The 15,723-nt window shown below is 38.4% G+C and overlaps 1 protein-coding gene across 1 annotated transcript in view; it reads right to left on the reverse strand.

Moving 5' to 3' along the window:
* Window positions 1-10,785, reverse strand: part of coro2aa (coronin 2Aa) — a 65,345-nt gene extending 54,560 nt beyond the window's left edge. Inside the window, exon 1 of the mRNA XM_022666789.2 lies at window positions 10,538-10,785. The gene's annotated coding sequence lies outside the window, so the exon portion shown is untranslated. The remainder of the gene's footprint in view (window positions 1-10,537) is intronic.
* Between the last annotated feature and the right edge of the window lie 4,938 nt (window positions 10,786-15,723).

Genomic DNA, 15,723 nt, shown 5'->3' on the forward strand with positions numbered 1-15,723 from the left:
AAAGAACAGTTGTAAACAGCAGCAGTGTGTAAATACACTGCCTGGCCAATAATAATAAAAGTCTCCACCTGGATGTAAGTAAGTAAATGATGTGGGGTTGGTTGGTTGATGCTGCAGTTGGTCTGCAGGTTTTGGTTCAGCAACAGTATGTGCTGAAAGAATGAGGTCAGCTGACTCTACCTGAATATACTGAATATAGATCAGCTTATTCTTCCATCAATGGATTAATTTTTCCAAGATAAACAGTGTCAGGATTGATGGAGCTGGAATTGTGAAAGAGTTCAGGGTTCAGGGAGCATGAGATCATCATTTATCATTTTCACACATGGATTGAGAGAGAGTTCACCACAGAGTCCAGATCTTAACCTCATTGAGAATCTTTGGGATGTGCTGGATGGAGAAGAGCTGCTTTGTGCAGCGGTTGGTCAGACTCTACCATCATCTATGCTGCTGCAAGATCTGGGTAAAAAATGTATAAATTAACGCAACACTGGATTAAAATAAATTGCTGCAATCAAAGTTAAAGGTGGTCCAACCATATATTAGAGTATATGCCTGTGTATATAACCGTATGTGTTGGACTATAAGGCACACCTGATTATAAAAAGCGCATTAAGCAACACTAATAAGGATGCCAGTATTGAAGGGGGAAGCTGGGGAAAGCAGCTAGGTAAACAAAACTGTAATTCTTAAAAAAAACATATATATATATTTAGTTAAACAAGTGCTAGATGTTAATCTGCACAGGTTTATTTCCTGACAACTGTTTATTTGGGTGAGGAAAGAGCTTTTATTTATTTACAGAAAGCTTAGATTTTCAGTATTTTGTCCTAGGATGAGTGCTAGCCACGGTTAGCAGCGCTAAATTTCTTATACTTATATTCATACTTATATTATATTCATCGGAGTAGCTTTACTGCTCCTTACAACCGGGTACAACTCATACATGAGCACACTGATGATTTTTGGGAAAATTAAAGGATTTTAAAGTGTGCCTTATAGTAAAAAAAGACACTATTTTGTATGATAATCTACTGCTCTATTACTTACTTCTACCTACATCTGAAACACCGTGTAGATAAAGTATAGAGTATAAAGTCAGAGACAGAAGATCTGAATCTGCTGCTGCACAGTTTACACTCTTCATCATCCTCTAGTCCTTCATCATTCAAACCATCTCAAAAAAAAGTAAGAACAATATAACCACAAATATCACATCACAAAATTCTCTCTGATGTTTCAGTACAGTATGATTATGGACTAAATATGGACTAAAATAATATTTGCAGTTTTTAGAAGCGGTAGGTAGCTAAATACGTGCTTTATCCCACTGGCTGTTTGTGGCGAAAGTGCTGGAACAGAGCTGGAAATGCCGGTAACCATGGTAAGATGGATAAACACTTCAGAAATGAGTAGTGATGTCTGTAAAATCGCGATTACACCATTTTGAAAATCGCATTAAAACTGTAATTTAAATTAACCAAATTAATCATTAAAAAAATTGCCCAGCACTATTCCACACTGCAGCATCTAAACTGTTCTGTCACCATCTGAGAACTGAGTTGTTAATGAAGTCTAGAGGACACCAAAGGGCGCTTTGCTGGAACACAGCGGTAAAAACAAAGGATTGTTACTGTATCAAGGTTAAACACAGTAGCTGATACCTTGTCCGTTAAAATATAAGCAAGAATCGACCATGATCCACTGGATTAAATCAAGATAAGAGACTAATTTTTCCGAAAAGTAGTCAAATATTAAAAATATATTAAAAACAGGCAGCGTTCCTATCCGAAGAGTAACGCTCCTACTGTTCCGTAACATGCTCCAGCAGCTGCTCCACCAAATACACCCTGATTATGATTCATGGTGGAGAAATCCAGACCCCTCATTACTACCTGTACGAGTGCGAGCGCTGATCCTCCACAGCCCAGAGATGAATCACGGTTTTGGTACTAAAACCCGTCCAGGTGATTGGCTCACCTCGCTGCAGTCTGCCCTCAGGGCAGCCGAGACACAATACATCATCCCACACTCACCCAGCGGATCCAGCACGAGTGAGGTCACCACAACTCCCAGAGATTATTCACTAAAACGTGCACCAACACAGATCACATCCAACACACAATCAGGAATTACGTTATCTCTACAGGACGTTCGTACACCGCTCAAACATCTCCTACAGATAACATCTCCAACAAGTTCTATCTCGAGATTTATTACTTAATACCAAAGCTGTTCAATGAAGTTCCAACTCTTTCCAAAGACATTTAATGATGCCCTGTTGTAGCCACCTATTGGTTTTCAATTTTTCAATTTTTAACAGACTCTCTTAATATAGATCTCCAGCCTATATACAGGGCAAGCTTAAAAAAATAAGAGAAAATCTTTGAAAAGTTTATTTATTTCTGTAATTCAGTTGTGTAAAATTTGAAACTCATATCTTATATAGGTGTATTAAACACAGGGTGATCTATTTTAAGAGTTTATTTATTTTATTATTGATGATTATGAAGCCAATGCAATCCCAAAAATCAGCGTCTCAGAAAATAAGAATATTATATTATAAGACCAATTGGTACTTTTGGAGCAGTGTGGGCAGTGTGCCAAGTCCTGCTGGAAAATGAAATCTGCATCTCTATAAAAGTTGTTTTCAGCAGAGGGAAGCTGTAAGATATGAAGTGCTGTAAGATTTTGTGGGAAAACAAAACTGCACTGACTTTAGACTTGATAATAAAACACAGTGGATCAACACCAGCAGATGACTGACATGACTCTCCAAACCATCACTGATCATCAGTACATTTCATATAATATTCAAATTTTCTGATACACTGATTTTTGGGTTTTCATTGTCTGTAATCTTCATAATCATCAACAATAAAAGAAATAAACGATTAAAATAGACCACTGTGTTTAATACATCTATATTATAGATGAGTTTCATATTTTGAACTGAATTACTGAAATAAAGTAACTTTTTACAGATATTCTTAAATATCTTGAATATTCTTGAAGTTTTTGAGATGGCCCTGTAGATCTCCAGCCTAATCCACTTACTGCCATATCACAGAACAACCAATCACAGCCTTTACAACCCTTTTTGCTCCCAGTAGAATTCTATTATACTGGAACTCAAAACACCCTCGAAAAGTTTCTGTGTGGCTTAGAGACTTAATGCAAAAATTAAATATTCCCTTAGGGGCTCCAGAAAAAAAAATCCTATTTAAAGTATTTGGGCACCAAATTTAAGCAATATAATCAACATCAAATCTATAACAGACATTGAATAATCCATCTTCAGTGATTTACTTACTCCCCTTTTAATTAAATATTTATTTTTTTATTGTTTATTTACTCATTTAATTTAATTATGTTATTGTTCAATATATAATTTATTTATTGGGGTGGAGTGTGGACCTGTTAAGGGGTACTCTGTGTAGGATTGAGGGAGATAACTGGGTGGGTGGAGTATAATAATGGGAAATTGTGCTAAATAAAGTTGAGTTGAGTGAGAAATTGTTCATAAATGTAAAAAATGGAAATATTGATTGCTTTGTAACTTGTGTTGCTATACACTTCCAAAATAAAAATATAAAAAAGATAAAAAAAAGATAACTATATATATATATATATATGTAATTAATTCTGAAGTGTCTTGGAATTAGTTTTTTGAAATGAGCTGATGTTAACTGAACCTTTTCAGAATGGTTTTGAGCATCATTAAATGTTTCTGGGATAAGTTTAGGCTTCATTTAATGTCTTGGAATGAGTTTTTGGGATGAGTTGAGGTTAATGTTCAAAAAGACCCAATGAAGCCTCAACTCATCCCAAATGCTTTACCCAAAATAAACTTCCAATCAACGTTTAAATCAACTAATCACCAAATTCATTTAACACTCCCAAAAAAGGCATCAGCAAACATCCAGTTCTTCCTAAAGCTTCAATTTTTAGCCTCAACTCAACCCAAACAGGTTCAGTGGTGACTGCATTTGCGCATCCGTGTCAGTGATTTAGCTGGTGTCCATAAATATTCGTCTATAAAGAGTAAGAGAATAAAATCGAGAGGTTTGAACAGGAAGATGCTCAGGCTGCTGGAAATAACCCCGAGTCTCTCCGACAGCACTGAAGAAATAATGATCACCAGAACCATGCAGATATAATGAGCCCTGCTGACTCAGGAACAGTGCAGTGAAACTGAGAGAGAGAGAGAGAGAGAGAGAGATGAGCAAGAGGGAGAAAAAAGTGTGTGAGAAACAAGAAATGAGATAGGAAAAGCAAGAGAGAAATAAACAGCATGAGAGATAAGAGAGCAAGAGAGAAAAACAGAGCAAAAGCAAAAGAGAATGAGCATGAAGGAGAAGAGAGAGAAATAAGAAAGAGAGAAAAGAGAAACAGAGAGGATGAAAAGAGAAAACAAGAGAAAGAAAAGAGAGCAAGAGAGGAAAAAGCAAGAGAGAAAATGAGCGGGAGAGATAAGAAAAGAGCAAGACAGAGAAAAGAGAGTGAGAGATAAAAGAGAAAGGAAGAGAGGGAAAAGAGAGAGAAAAGAGAATAAGAGAGGAGAGACCAGAGATTAGAAAGACGGAGAAAAGGGAGAAAAAAAGAGAGAAAAGTGAGCACATGGGAGAGATAGAGAAAGAAAAAAGAAAGAAAGAGAAAAGAGAGAGCAAGAGAGGAAAGAGCAAAAGAGAAAGACAGCATGAGAGAAGAGAGATCAAAGTTTTGAAAGAAGAGAATAGAGAAAGAAGAGAGCAACAGAGAGAAAAGAGAGAGTGTGTGAGAGACAGACAGAGAGGAAAAGAAAAGAGAGAGAGAGAAAAGAGAGCAAGAGGAAAGACAGCATGAGAGAGAAGAGTGAGAAAGAGAAGACATTAAAAAGACAGAGAAAAGAGAGAAAGAAGTGAGCAACAGCGAGAAAAGAGAGAGTGTGTGAGAGACTTGTCTCTATTAATAGCTCAGTTGGTTCCCCAATGAAATCAAGCATTCAACCAACGACGGGTTCTGGGCTGGTTTTGGGGGAGGAGCTTATTATTGTTGGTTTGTTTTCACACACAAGAACTCCACCTGAACCGTGGATTGATTGCATAATTCCATTTATCTGTTTTCTGCATGTAGTTTCACTAAAGCTTCATTTTTTTAGTATTTTCATTGGATATAAACACTAGAGCGGTGAGGAACAGAGCTTTAGAGATGCTCAGCATTGCACAGTGCAGGAGCTCCTCCAAACCAGCAGCTGCTCTGGATTAAGAAGGTGTTTCTCTATGCAGACCTACGTAGCTTATTACAGTACAGTGCGCTATATTACAGTACCCTCGCGTGACCACACCTGAGTCTGGGTTCTTCATGTTTTAAGAAGGTTCTCCTCACGAGTCTCAGTTCAGTGAGAGAGGAACTTCTCAGAGGGATCAGACAGACCCAGGAAGAGGAGGAGGAGGTGGAGGAACTGAAGGCCTGGCAGAGGTCAGGGTCTAAGGGCATATTTACTCAGGCCACGCCTCCTTTCACTCAGCCGCACCCTCAGGACTTCGACACCTGGCAACAGCTCTAGTCTCACTTCTCTACCACAACTTTACCTGAGCAGGTGTTCCTCTCATTCACTGAGCACTTCATTAATAATAATAATAATAATAATAATAATAATAATACCAACAACAACAACAGCAAGAAACAAAAGCATGGTTGGTAGGCAGTAGCTCTGTTGTTCTCTGCTGTTGTTAAGTGGTTGCTGTGATATTACAGATGGTTCCTCTAAGTATCCTGTGTAGCTGAAATGCTGCCAAAAGCGGATGCTATGCTGTTGCTAAGCATTTACCAGTGTGTGCCACATTTTGGTTAGGATGTTGTAAGGTGGTTTAGTGCTAATTATGGGGCTGTTAGCTACATGCAGCGCTACATGAGGCTGTTGCTATGCGATTTAAGGTGGCTAAGTTGCTACATGTTTGCTTTGATACCCTTGCAAAGTATAAACTTTTTTTTTTTTTTTTTAATCCGGTTTTTGATTTTGATCGATTTTTTCCACCTACTAAAAATCTAACTACAGATGATGAAGAAATGGTTTAAAACAAGTTTTTTATGTATTTTGTTTTCACTTAAATGTCCCCTTTGTGGTTAAAGTGCAACCAGAATCAAGCAAAAATTATTGTAAAGAGTGAGAACATCTAGCAACTTTTAGAAAGCTTTTACCACATAGTTTAGGTGGTAAAATACACCCTCAAACAAATAAACAAAATGGTGCCTTTTTTGATAAAAACTGACAAAAGAGAAAACTAGTGCAATTTATTGTGCTATTAAGTAAATACTTTTCCCCATTTGGGCTTGACTTGCAAAACAAAGCTTTAAAATAGGCGCGCACCGGAGGGAGGGGCTAAGCTCACTGGAAATTAAAACTCAGAGAAAATCGATTTTCATTAAAACACATTGTCCTTAACTGTAAATTCGAATTAATCGATAAAATCGATTAATCGCCCAGCTCTAGGTGGGAGTGTGTAGTAGAGTGGAGAAGAGTGAGAGATTAAACACAGTGTTTAAACACTCCAGCAGCACTGCTGCAGTATCTGATCCACTCACTGTACCACCAGCTCAACACACACTAACACCTCATACACCACCACCATTGACCAGGTGAAAATTAGGAGGAGAATAATAAAGTGTACAGAAAAACACAAACACAACTACAGACTGGAATTATTATATTATACAACTACAGATTAAAATATATGATTAAGGGAACTGATATAATTCATAACGGACACAGAAACAAGAAGCTGGTCATAATATTATGCTTGATTGCTAAAGAGTGTATATTGAAGCTCTTATTTATATTAGCACATGGTGCACTGTATAGGGAGCAGGAGCCATCTGATATTCTCTACTGCTTCCTCCCCACGGACCAATCAGAGAGCAGAACTCAGCTGCCTCAGAGTCAGGTACACTACACAGCACAGCTGGGACCCAAACCCACAGTGCTGCAGGTACTGCTGCTACACCTGTAAACACAGGTACTGAAAACAATACATCACACCTGTTCTTACTGAGCGGTGAACATCAGCCAGACATCATGCAAGATAAAGGTGAGATACAGACGAGATAAGGCTGAGATATAGGTGAGCTGCAGGTGAGATAAAACTGAGCTGCAGGTGAGACACAGGTGAGATAAGGTTCGGCTGAATTGTGATGAATCAGCTGTAAAATCTGCCGCTGATGAATGTCTATGATAGGCTTTCAGAGAACCACAGAGATCCCTGACTGATTCAAAACTGGACAACATGTCCAAATATTTATAAACATCCCTGCTAATGAACACATTCAATTACTGTGAGTTGCACCCATTGCTGTTACAGATGTGCAAATGCACACAAAGCTTATCTAGTCCCTGAGGAAGAAGAAGTGGATGAATGGATGAGATGAGTTGGCGAGTTGGGAAAGATGATCATCCAATTTCGTGACATTAACTTTTGATCTTGTGGCTGAATGCAACCAAATTCTGTGAGTTCACAGCAATTCTGTGAGTCCAAAAACGAGTAGAAAGTATTCTCTGGGTATTAGAGACAGTTACTCCAACAAAAGCAGCGTAAACTACATTTGATACCCTTGATTTCAGAAGAAATCAGGCGTCGCACACACTCTCGCGCACACACTCTCGCGCACACACACACACACTCTTACGCACGCACACACACTCTCACACACACTCTCTCGCACACACACACACACACACACACACTCTCGCACACACACACTCTCGCACACACACACACTCTCGCACACACACACACTCTCACTCTCGTGCACACACACACACTCTCACTCTCGCGCACACACACACACTCTCTCGCGCACACACACACACTCTCTCGCGCACACACACACACTCTCTCGCGCACACACACACACTCTCTCGCGCACACACTCTCTCGCGCACACACTCTCTCGCGCACACACACTCTCGCGCACACACTCTCGCGCACACACACTCCTCTTGCACACACTGTACTGAGCTGACCTGGCTGTATCTGACCTGCTTTACTGGACTCCATTATTTGTTTGGCTTAGGTGTGTGATAATAAGGCCAAAGTGTAGCAATAAAACACACACACACACACACACACACTTTAATAAAACCTGTTTACAGTAAGGTTGTGTGCTCAGGCTGGGAGTGTGTTCAGATACTGAGATTTAAAAAAAATAAATCATAAAGTAGAATAATCCACTGCTCAACCCAATAAATTACAATATAACTGGACTGATCTGGTAAAATATGATATTAAACAAATAAGCGTACATCAGAATGGCTCAGCTAGAAGTTGTGTGTTTAATAGTAATGATGCACTAAAATGAATATTTTGACTGAAACCGAATAAAATAAACATAGGTCCAAAACTCAAATACTAAACTTTTTTTTTTTGCATGTATTCATTAATTTTGTGTCTTTTTAAACCCTTTAGCTGCATTAAAAAAAGCTCACACCACACTGTTTGTGATTTGATTGTAGGGGTGAAACAAATTCACAAGTAATTTGAGCACCTCAATATTTCAGACTGAATACTTTTAATGTGGAACAACGCATTTGTGAAGGCTTCACATTAAACACAAAAATCAGACTATGTGGACTTCTTACTCAATAATAAGCGCAACTTTAAAATGTATTTCACCGTTACTTCCTGTAACTGGTTTACTGTTTTATTTCTCAGTTTTCAGCACAAACCCAGTTTCTGAAGTACAATCCAGTGTTTGAGGAGAGCTCTGAGTCGTTTCAACACAATGTTTTGAATCACTGATTCTAATTTGCACATGATTCAGGAACCGATTCACAAATCACATGATCATTTACAAAATCAGCAGATTTTCACATTTAAATGTCTTATGTTTTATCTGCTTACTTGATTACTCAAAGAAATTTTCAGTAGAATACTCAATTACTAAAATATTCAATAGCTGCAACCCTATTTGCCTGCATCACCAAAAACATTTTCCACATAAATTATTTGGCTTTTTCACTCACTGAATATCCAGTGCATCCCATTAAACCATGCTTTCAATGGTACATAAGAAAAAGGCCATCAATGTCTTTAAAACACCCCACAGAAACAGGTGATATTGTAGAAATATTAATATTAAAATGTTTTAATATTAAACACTGCTTAGTTAATATTAAACACTGCACAGTTGGATATGTTTTGGTAAACTATTGTGTTTAGATTAAAACGATCTGGGTAGAACATCAACTTACTGGATCCCAAAGTATTTGCATTTTATTTTCAAATAAGATGCAAATCCTAATCAGATAAAAACCACACCAGACCGCCAGACAACCTGATCATTACTATAAGTGGCTACAGGCTTTAAAAATACCAAATATCTCCAACAACAATCTAACCTTCAATCTAACCGACCTGCTCAACACACTGGATGTGAATGCATGTTGACTTTAAGCTCAAATGAGGCTCAGAATGGCCAGACTAGGCCTAAACACACACAGACTAAACACACAGGACTCCCATTCAATAGGATGGTTTTGGTAAAATATGATATACAAACAAATTAATAAAGAGCACTAAGTATTCTAGTTTTTTAAATCTCTGTTAAACATGGTATAGAAATTTAGCACTATGTAGCTTTTCAAAGCTCAAACCAGCTTCACACAAGAAACTTCACAGTATAGATAGAAATATAGATTTTTAAGTGACAATAATTATAACTATGTGTCATGTAAAGGTATTAAAATGACAATTTTGACAACTGAACTGAATTTCAACATTTACCATATACAAAAACTATGGTACTGGGACAGGCCTGTGAGTGTAATAAGTGTGTGTATGAGAGTGTGTGTTTGTGTGTGTGTGTATGAGTGTGTGATTTGCAGGTCTGCTGGGATAGTGGGTGAGCTCTGGTCTGTACTGGCCACTTTATCGTGAACAGTGTACAGTCTGGTATTAGTGCGTGTGTGTGTGTGTGTGTGTGTGTGTGTGTGTGTAGGTAATGTGTGCATAGTGTGTGTATATGTACCTGTATGTGAGTGTGGTGTGTGTATAGTGTGTGTGATGTGCAGTGTGTGAGTATATCTAAGTGGTGTGTGTATATGTGAAAGTGTGAAGTGTGTAGTGTGTAATGTGTGTGAGTGTGTGTGTTTGTAATGTTTGTATGCAAGTGTGTATATTATGTGTGTATAGCGTGTGTGTGTGTGAATGTAACTGTGTGTAAATGTGGTGTCTGTATAGTGTGTGAGATTATTTAAGTGTGTGTATATGTGAAAGTGTCTGAATGTGATGTGTAGCGTGTGTATAGTGTGTGAAGTGCAGTGTGTGTGTGTAATGTGTTATTTGTATTTCTTAGTGTGTGTAAATAAGATGTGCAGTGTGTTTATATGTAATTGTGTGTAAGTGTGGTGTATGTATGGTGTATGATGTGCAGTGTGTGTAATGTGTGTAAATGTATGTGTGTGTGTGTGTGTGTCTGTGTGTGTGTATATGTAAGTGTGTGTGTAGTGTGTAGTGTGTGTGTGTTGCTGCAGTGCTGCTGGTGCTGGTGATGCTCCTACCTTGCTAGCGGACCTGCGGGCTGTGGATCAGCAGGTGAAGGACGGTCCTATCGCGGCTCTGCAGCGCCCGTGTCCCGCTGTCTACTGCCCCGCTACCGGGAACACATCAGCACCGAGCCCGGGGGAACCGCGGAGAGTAAAAACACACAGACCCGGGAGAGCAGCGAGCGGCGGGCGGCGCACATGTACCTCCTTCCCTCCTTCCCTCTTTCCCTCCTCCAGCAGCAGCAGCGGCGGATCCCGGTCAGGCAGCCCGGAGCAGCAGCGGCTCCTCCCAACAAGCAGCTCCTCCTCCCCCCGGAGCCCTGCCTTAAAGAGACAGTACACACACCGGCCTCTGTCAGTCACGTGCTTCACTGTGTGTGACGTCACCAGAGCGCCATGTTTAAGGTATAGTTACTGTGAGCTTTACAGCAGAAACACTAAAAACTAACTTTCAGAACCTTTGGATAATTTAAAAGCACTATAAGCACCCCTCTGTTTTCTTTCTTACGAGGATTCGATTCCCCTACAGGCCGAGAGGAAATGTTCACTATTCCCCTGCTGTTCTCCCTAGTGTACATCCACCAGCTCACTAACACATTCACTAGTACAATAATATATCCTCCATCTCACTAACACATCCACTTGTTCACAAACATATCCACTAGTACACTAATATATCCTCCAGTTTACCAATGCATCCACTAATTTAATACTACATTCACCAGTTCACTAATACATCCAACAATTCACTATTACATCTACCAGTTCACTACTATACAAACCAGTTTACTAATACATTCACTGGTACACTTATATATCCCCCAGCTTAATAACACATTCACTAGTTCACTAGTACATCTGTCAGCTCACTAACACGTCCACTAGTACACTAACACATTTAATAATTCACTAATACATCCACAAGCTCACTAATACACACGCCAGTTCACACCTGAGATATTAAGCTAAAACAGCCAGTCAGCTGTATTACAACAAGCTAATCTAATAAAATGTACCAACATTAGCACAATGCTAACTGACTGTATGTTTTATTTTTACGACCACAATACAACATAGAGGCATAAACAAAAGGCAAAAATAGAAATGAATAAAGAAAATACAAAATAAAAATCCGACCTACTCGATACAAACAAATACACTAACTTAGCTAGCTAGCTTCGTTTGGCTAGCTTTGTTGCTACAATTAATTCATTCATTAATTTACTTATTTTTTTAATAAATAAATGTATTTATGTAGAGAAATTAATAAATAAAAGGTCTTACCTACTAATGTGAGTCCATGGAAAAAATACAGTAACTGTAAGAAGCTTGTTGGTATTTTTTCCTTTTTATTAAGAACAGTGACCCCAAATGGAGTATAGCAATTATTACACTGACATAAATCATATTAGGATTTAAAGCTGTTTATTCCACCGAACTTTACTTTAAATACTAATTAAAGTTTGTCCAAGCATAATGCCCTGAAGACACATTTGGTGCTAGGGTTATGTAGCTAACAATGCTAAAAAGAATGTGCTAATGATTTAAATAGACTTTAAAATGTTTTGAAAATAAAAAACTTTTTTATTAAAAAAAAAACATGTATGATGCTATTGGATTTTAATCTGTTCATTTAGATAATTATAGTTTTAAAAAAAATCTAAACTCTTTCATCAATGGTAAAATTATATTATATACACAAGTTAGCATGATGCTAACTGTATAATCCTGTCAGTTTTGGAACTTTTCAGATTGGTACAGTACTAAGAACAATTACAGAATAAATTTCATTATAATGGACTTTATTAACTGGATAAATACTCTTATAATTTTTTGTTTATCTTTTTATTTTTATAATTCTAAATTCATTTTTGACAAAAAATATAGTTCCTCCACTCCAAAAATAGTAAATTAAGATATAATTGGTGCTAGCATTATGTAGCTAATAATGCTAACAGAATGGTGCTAATGCATCTGAGCACCTTTCAGTCATCAAAACACTTTTTATTTAAAAATGACACTTATATATAAAGTTACTGGATTTTAAACTTTTCTTTCAAATATTTGTAGTAAAAAAATCACAAACGGTAAACTAATATTATATCCACAAATTTAGCACGATGCAAACTGAGTAATTACTATCCTGTCAGTTTTGGAACTCTTCAGAATTGTACAGTGAGAACAATTACAGATTCAACTTTTTTGGATTAACATTTTAATGGATTCATTTATTGGATAAATCTTCTTTGAACAGATTAATGTCCATTACATTTATTTTTATATATAAAAAATATAGTTTCCCCTATAACAAATGTAGTAAATTAAGATATGATTGGTTTTAGCAATATGTAGCTAATAATGCTAACAGAACGCTGAACCTGAGCACTTCCACACCATTCAGTTATTAAAGAATTAGATTTAAACTTTTATTTAAAACAAAATTACACTTTGTATGGTGTTATTGGATTTCAATCTTTAAAAAAATAATACTTTCCGAAACTATAAAATAATATTATATACAAAATTAGTGTGATGCTAACTGTGTAATCCTGTTAGTTTTGGAACTCTTTAGAAGAACAGTTACAGATTAAACTTAATTAAAATGGATTTATTCTTTCAACAGATTAAAATCCATTACAATTCATTTTTAACAAAAAATATAACAGTTTATAACTTTATACAGGATTATATCAGACCTTTAATGATCTGCACACTGAATATTTATTTATTTTTAATAAAATGTTTTATTCTGTGATTAATCTTTAGGGCTATACTGTTGTTTTTACAGCTATTTTACTAAACTCTTGGTTAAATGGGAGGAAAATGCTAAGTTTTCTGTGCTGAGTAAAATTTTCTAGACGTCTAAACCTCTAAAAAAAGTTTCACTAAACAAAATGTAATTGCTAACCTTAAACCCATGTACATGTTTAAATTGAAGAAAAAAAATTACAGTTTAATTTTAATTGCTCCATTTAACTTATTCTATTTGACCCTTATAAGCTAGATGGAAATGGGAGGTAGATCCAGCAAAAAAAAATAAAGCATTGCCTATTGTACTCCCTCTCAGACTCCGGCTGCTGATGGAGAAGCAGCATGACCTACTGTACTCTCTCTCTCTCTCTCTCTCTCTCTCTCTCTCTCTCTCTCTCTCTCTCTCAGACTCCAGCTGCTGATGGAGAAGCAGCATGACCTACTGTACTCTCTCTCTCTCTCTCTCAGACTCCAGCTGCTGATGTAGAAACAGCATGACCTACTGTACTCTCTCTCTCTCTCTCTCTCTCTCTCTCAGACTCTGGCTGCTGATGGAGAAGCAGCATGACCTACTGTACTCTCTCTCTCTCTCTCTCTCTCTCTCTCAGACTCCAGCTGCTGATGGAGAAGCAGCATGACCTACTGTACTCTCTCTCTCTCTCTCTCTCTCTCAGACTCCAGCTGCTGATGTAGAAACAGCATGATCTACTGTACTCTCTCTCTCTCTCTCTCTCTCTCTCAGACTCCGGCTGCTGATGGAGAAGCAGCATGACCTACTGTACTCTCTCTCTCTCTCTCTCTCTCTCTCTCTCTCTCTCTCTCTCTCTCAGACTCCAGCTGCTGATGTAGAAACAGCATGACCTACTGTACTCTCTCTCTCTCTCTCTCTCTCTCTCTCTCTCAGACTCCGGCTGCTGATGGAGAAGCAGCATTACCTACTGTACTCTCTCTCTCTCTCTCTCTCTCTCAGACTTTGGCTGCTGGTGTAGAAACAGCATGACCTACTGTACTCTATCTCTCTCTCTCTCAGACTTTGGCTGCTGATGGAGAAGCAGCATGACCTACTGTACTCTCTCTCTCTCAGACTCCAGCTGCTGATGGAGAAACAGCATGACCTACTGTACTCTCTCTCTCTCTCTCTCTCTCTCTCTCTCTCTCTCTCAGACTCCGGCTGCTGATGGAGAAGCAGCATGACCTACTGTACTCTCTCTCTCTCAGACTCCAGCTGCTGATGGAGAAACAGCATGACCTACTGTACTCTCTCTCTCTCTCTCTCTCTCTCTCTCAGACTCCGGCTGCTGATGGAGGAACAGCATGACCTACTGTACTCTCTCTCTCTCTCTCTCTCTCTCTCTCAGACTCCGGCTGCTGATGGAGAAGCAGCATGACCTACTGTACTCTCTCTCTCTCTCTCTCTCTCTCTCTCTCAGACTCCGGCTGCTGATGGAGAAGCAGCATGACCTACTGTACTCTCTCTCTCTCTCTCTCTCTCTCTCTCTCTCTCAGACTCCGGCTGCTGATGGAGAAGCAGCATGACCTACTGTACTCTCTCTCTCTCTCTCTCTCTCTCAGACCCTGGCTGCTGCATGACCTGGGATTCCAACCGGTGACTATTCAGCCCATAGTGGTAGCTCCTTATTCCGCAGTCCATCAGCCAATCCCAGTAAAGGAGGTGGGATTGTTTATAGTATGTTGAGATGACTCACAGCAGCCCACTGTCCAGCATAAACAGCGTAAACAACACAGACTGCTGGACAACTGCCCGCCTGACCCCTCGGCCTACACACTGACCTCCCATCCACAAACACACACACACACACACACACAGTACAATAGGGTTCAGTGGTCAGTGGGTTTGTGTTTAATTCTATGAAATGTCAAACCCACGCCGTTGTACAGTGCCTCGGACCCACTATGAATTCATCACAACATAATCACACAGATAATTACCCATAATCCACTGTCACACTGACCCACACCAGCAGTGTAAACAATAAACAAACAAACAAACAACAACCTTTGCACAGTACTGAATTAACCACTATCAACTTACTGATGAGTGCCAGTTTCATCATAACATTTTTGACGGTCTTTGCAATTAAAGCACTTGAGGATACTTTCAAAGATTTAGAAATGTTTTTCGGATTGACCGACCATTTTTTTTCCTTTATTTAGTTGAGTAGTTGTTGCTTCTCATAACCTGGATTCGAACATTACTCAAATATTCACTATTCACTGTATACCTGTAACTCTACCTCTTCACTACTTTACTTTAACTGATGCTCTCAAACATCAACATTAAGAGGCAAGAAATGAACAAGTAATTAACTCTTGATGAGTTCAGCACAGCTGTTAACTGAAAGCCTGAATTCCAGGAGACTCTACCTCATAAAACTGACTGAGAAAATCCAGCCAAGAACTTGAAGAATGTAAAATATAAAACATTTTGG

Source organism: Astyanax mexicanus, chromosome 7 (assembly GCF_023375975.1).
Source record: "Astyanax mexicanus isolate ESR-SI-001 chromosome 7, AstMex3_surface, whole genome shotgun sequence".
In the NCBI taxonomy this organism is placed as follows: domain Eukaryota; kingdom Metazoa; phylum Chordata; class Actinopteri; order Characiformes; family Acestrorhamphidae; genus Astyanax; species Astyanax mexicanus.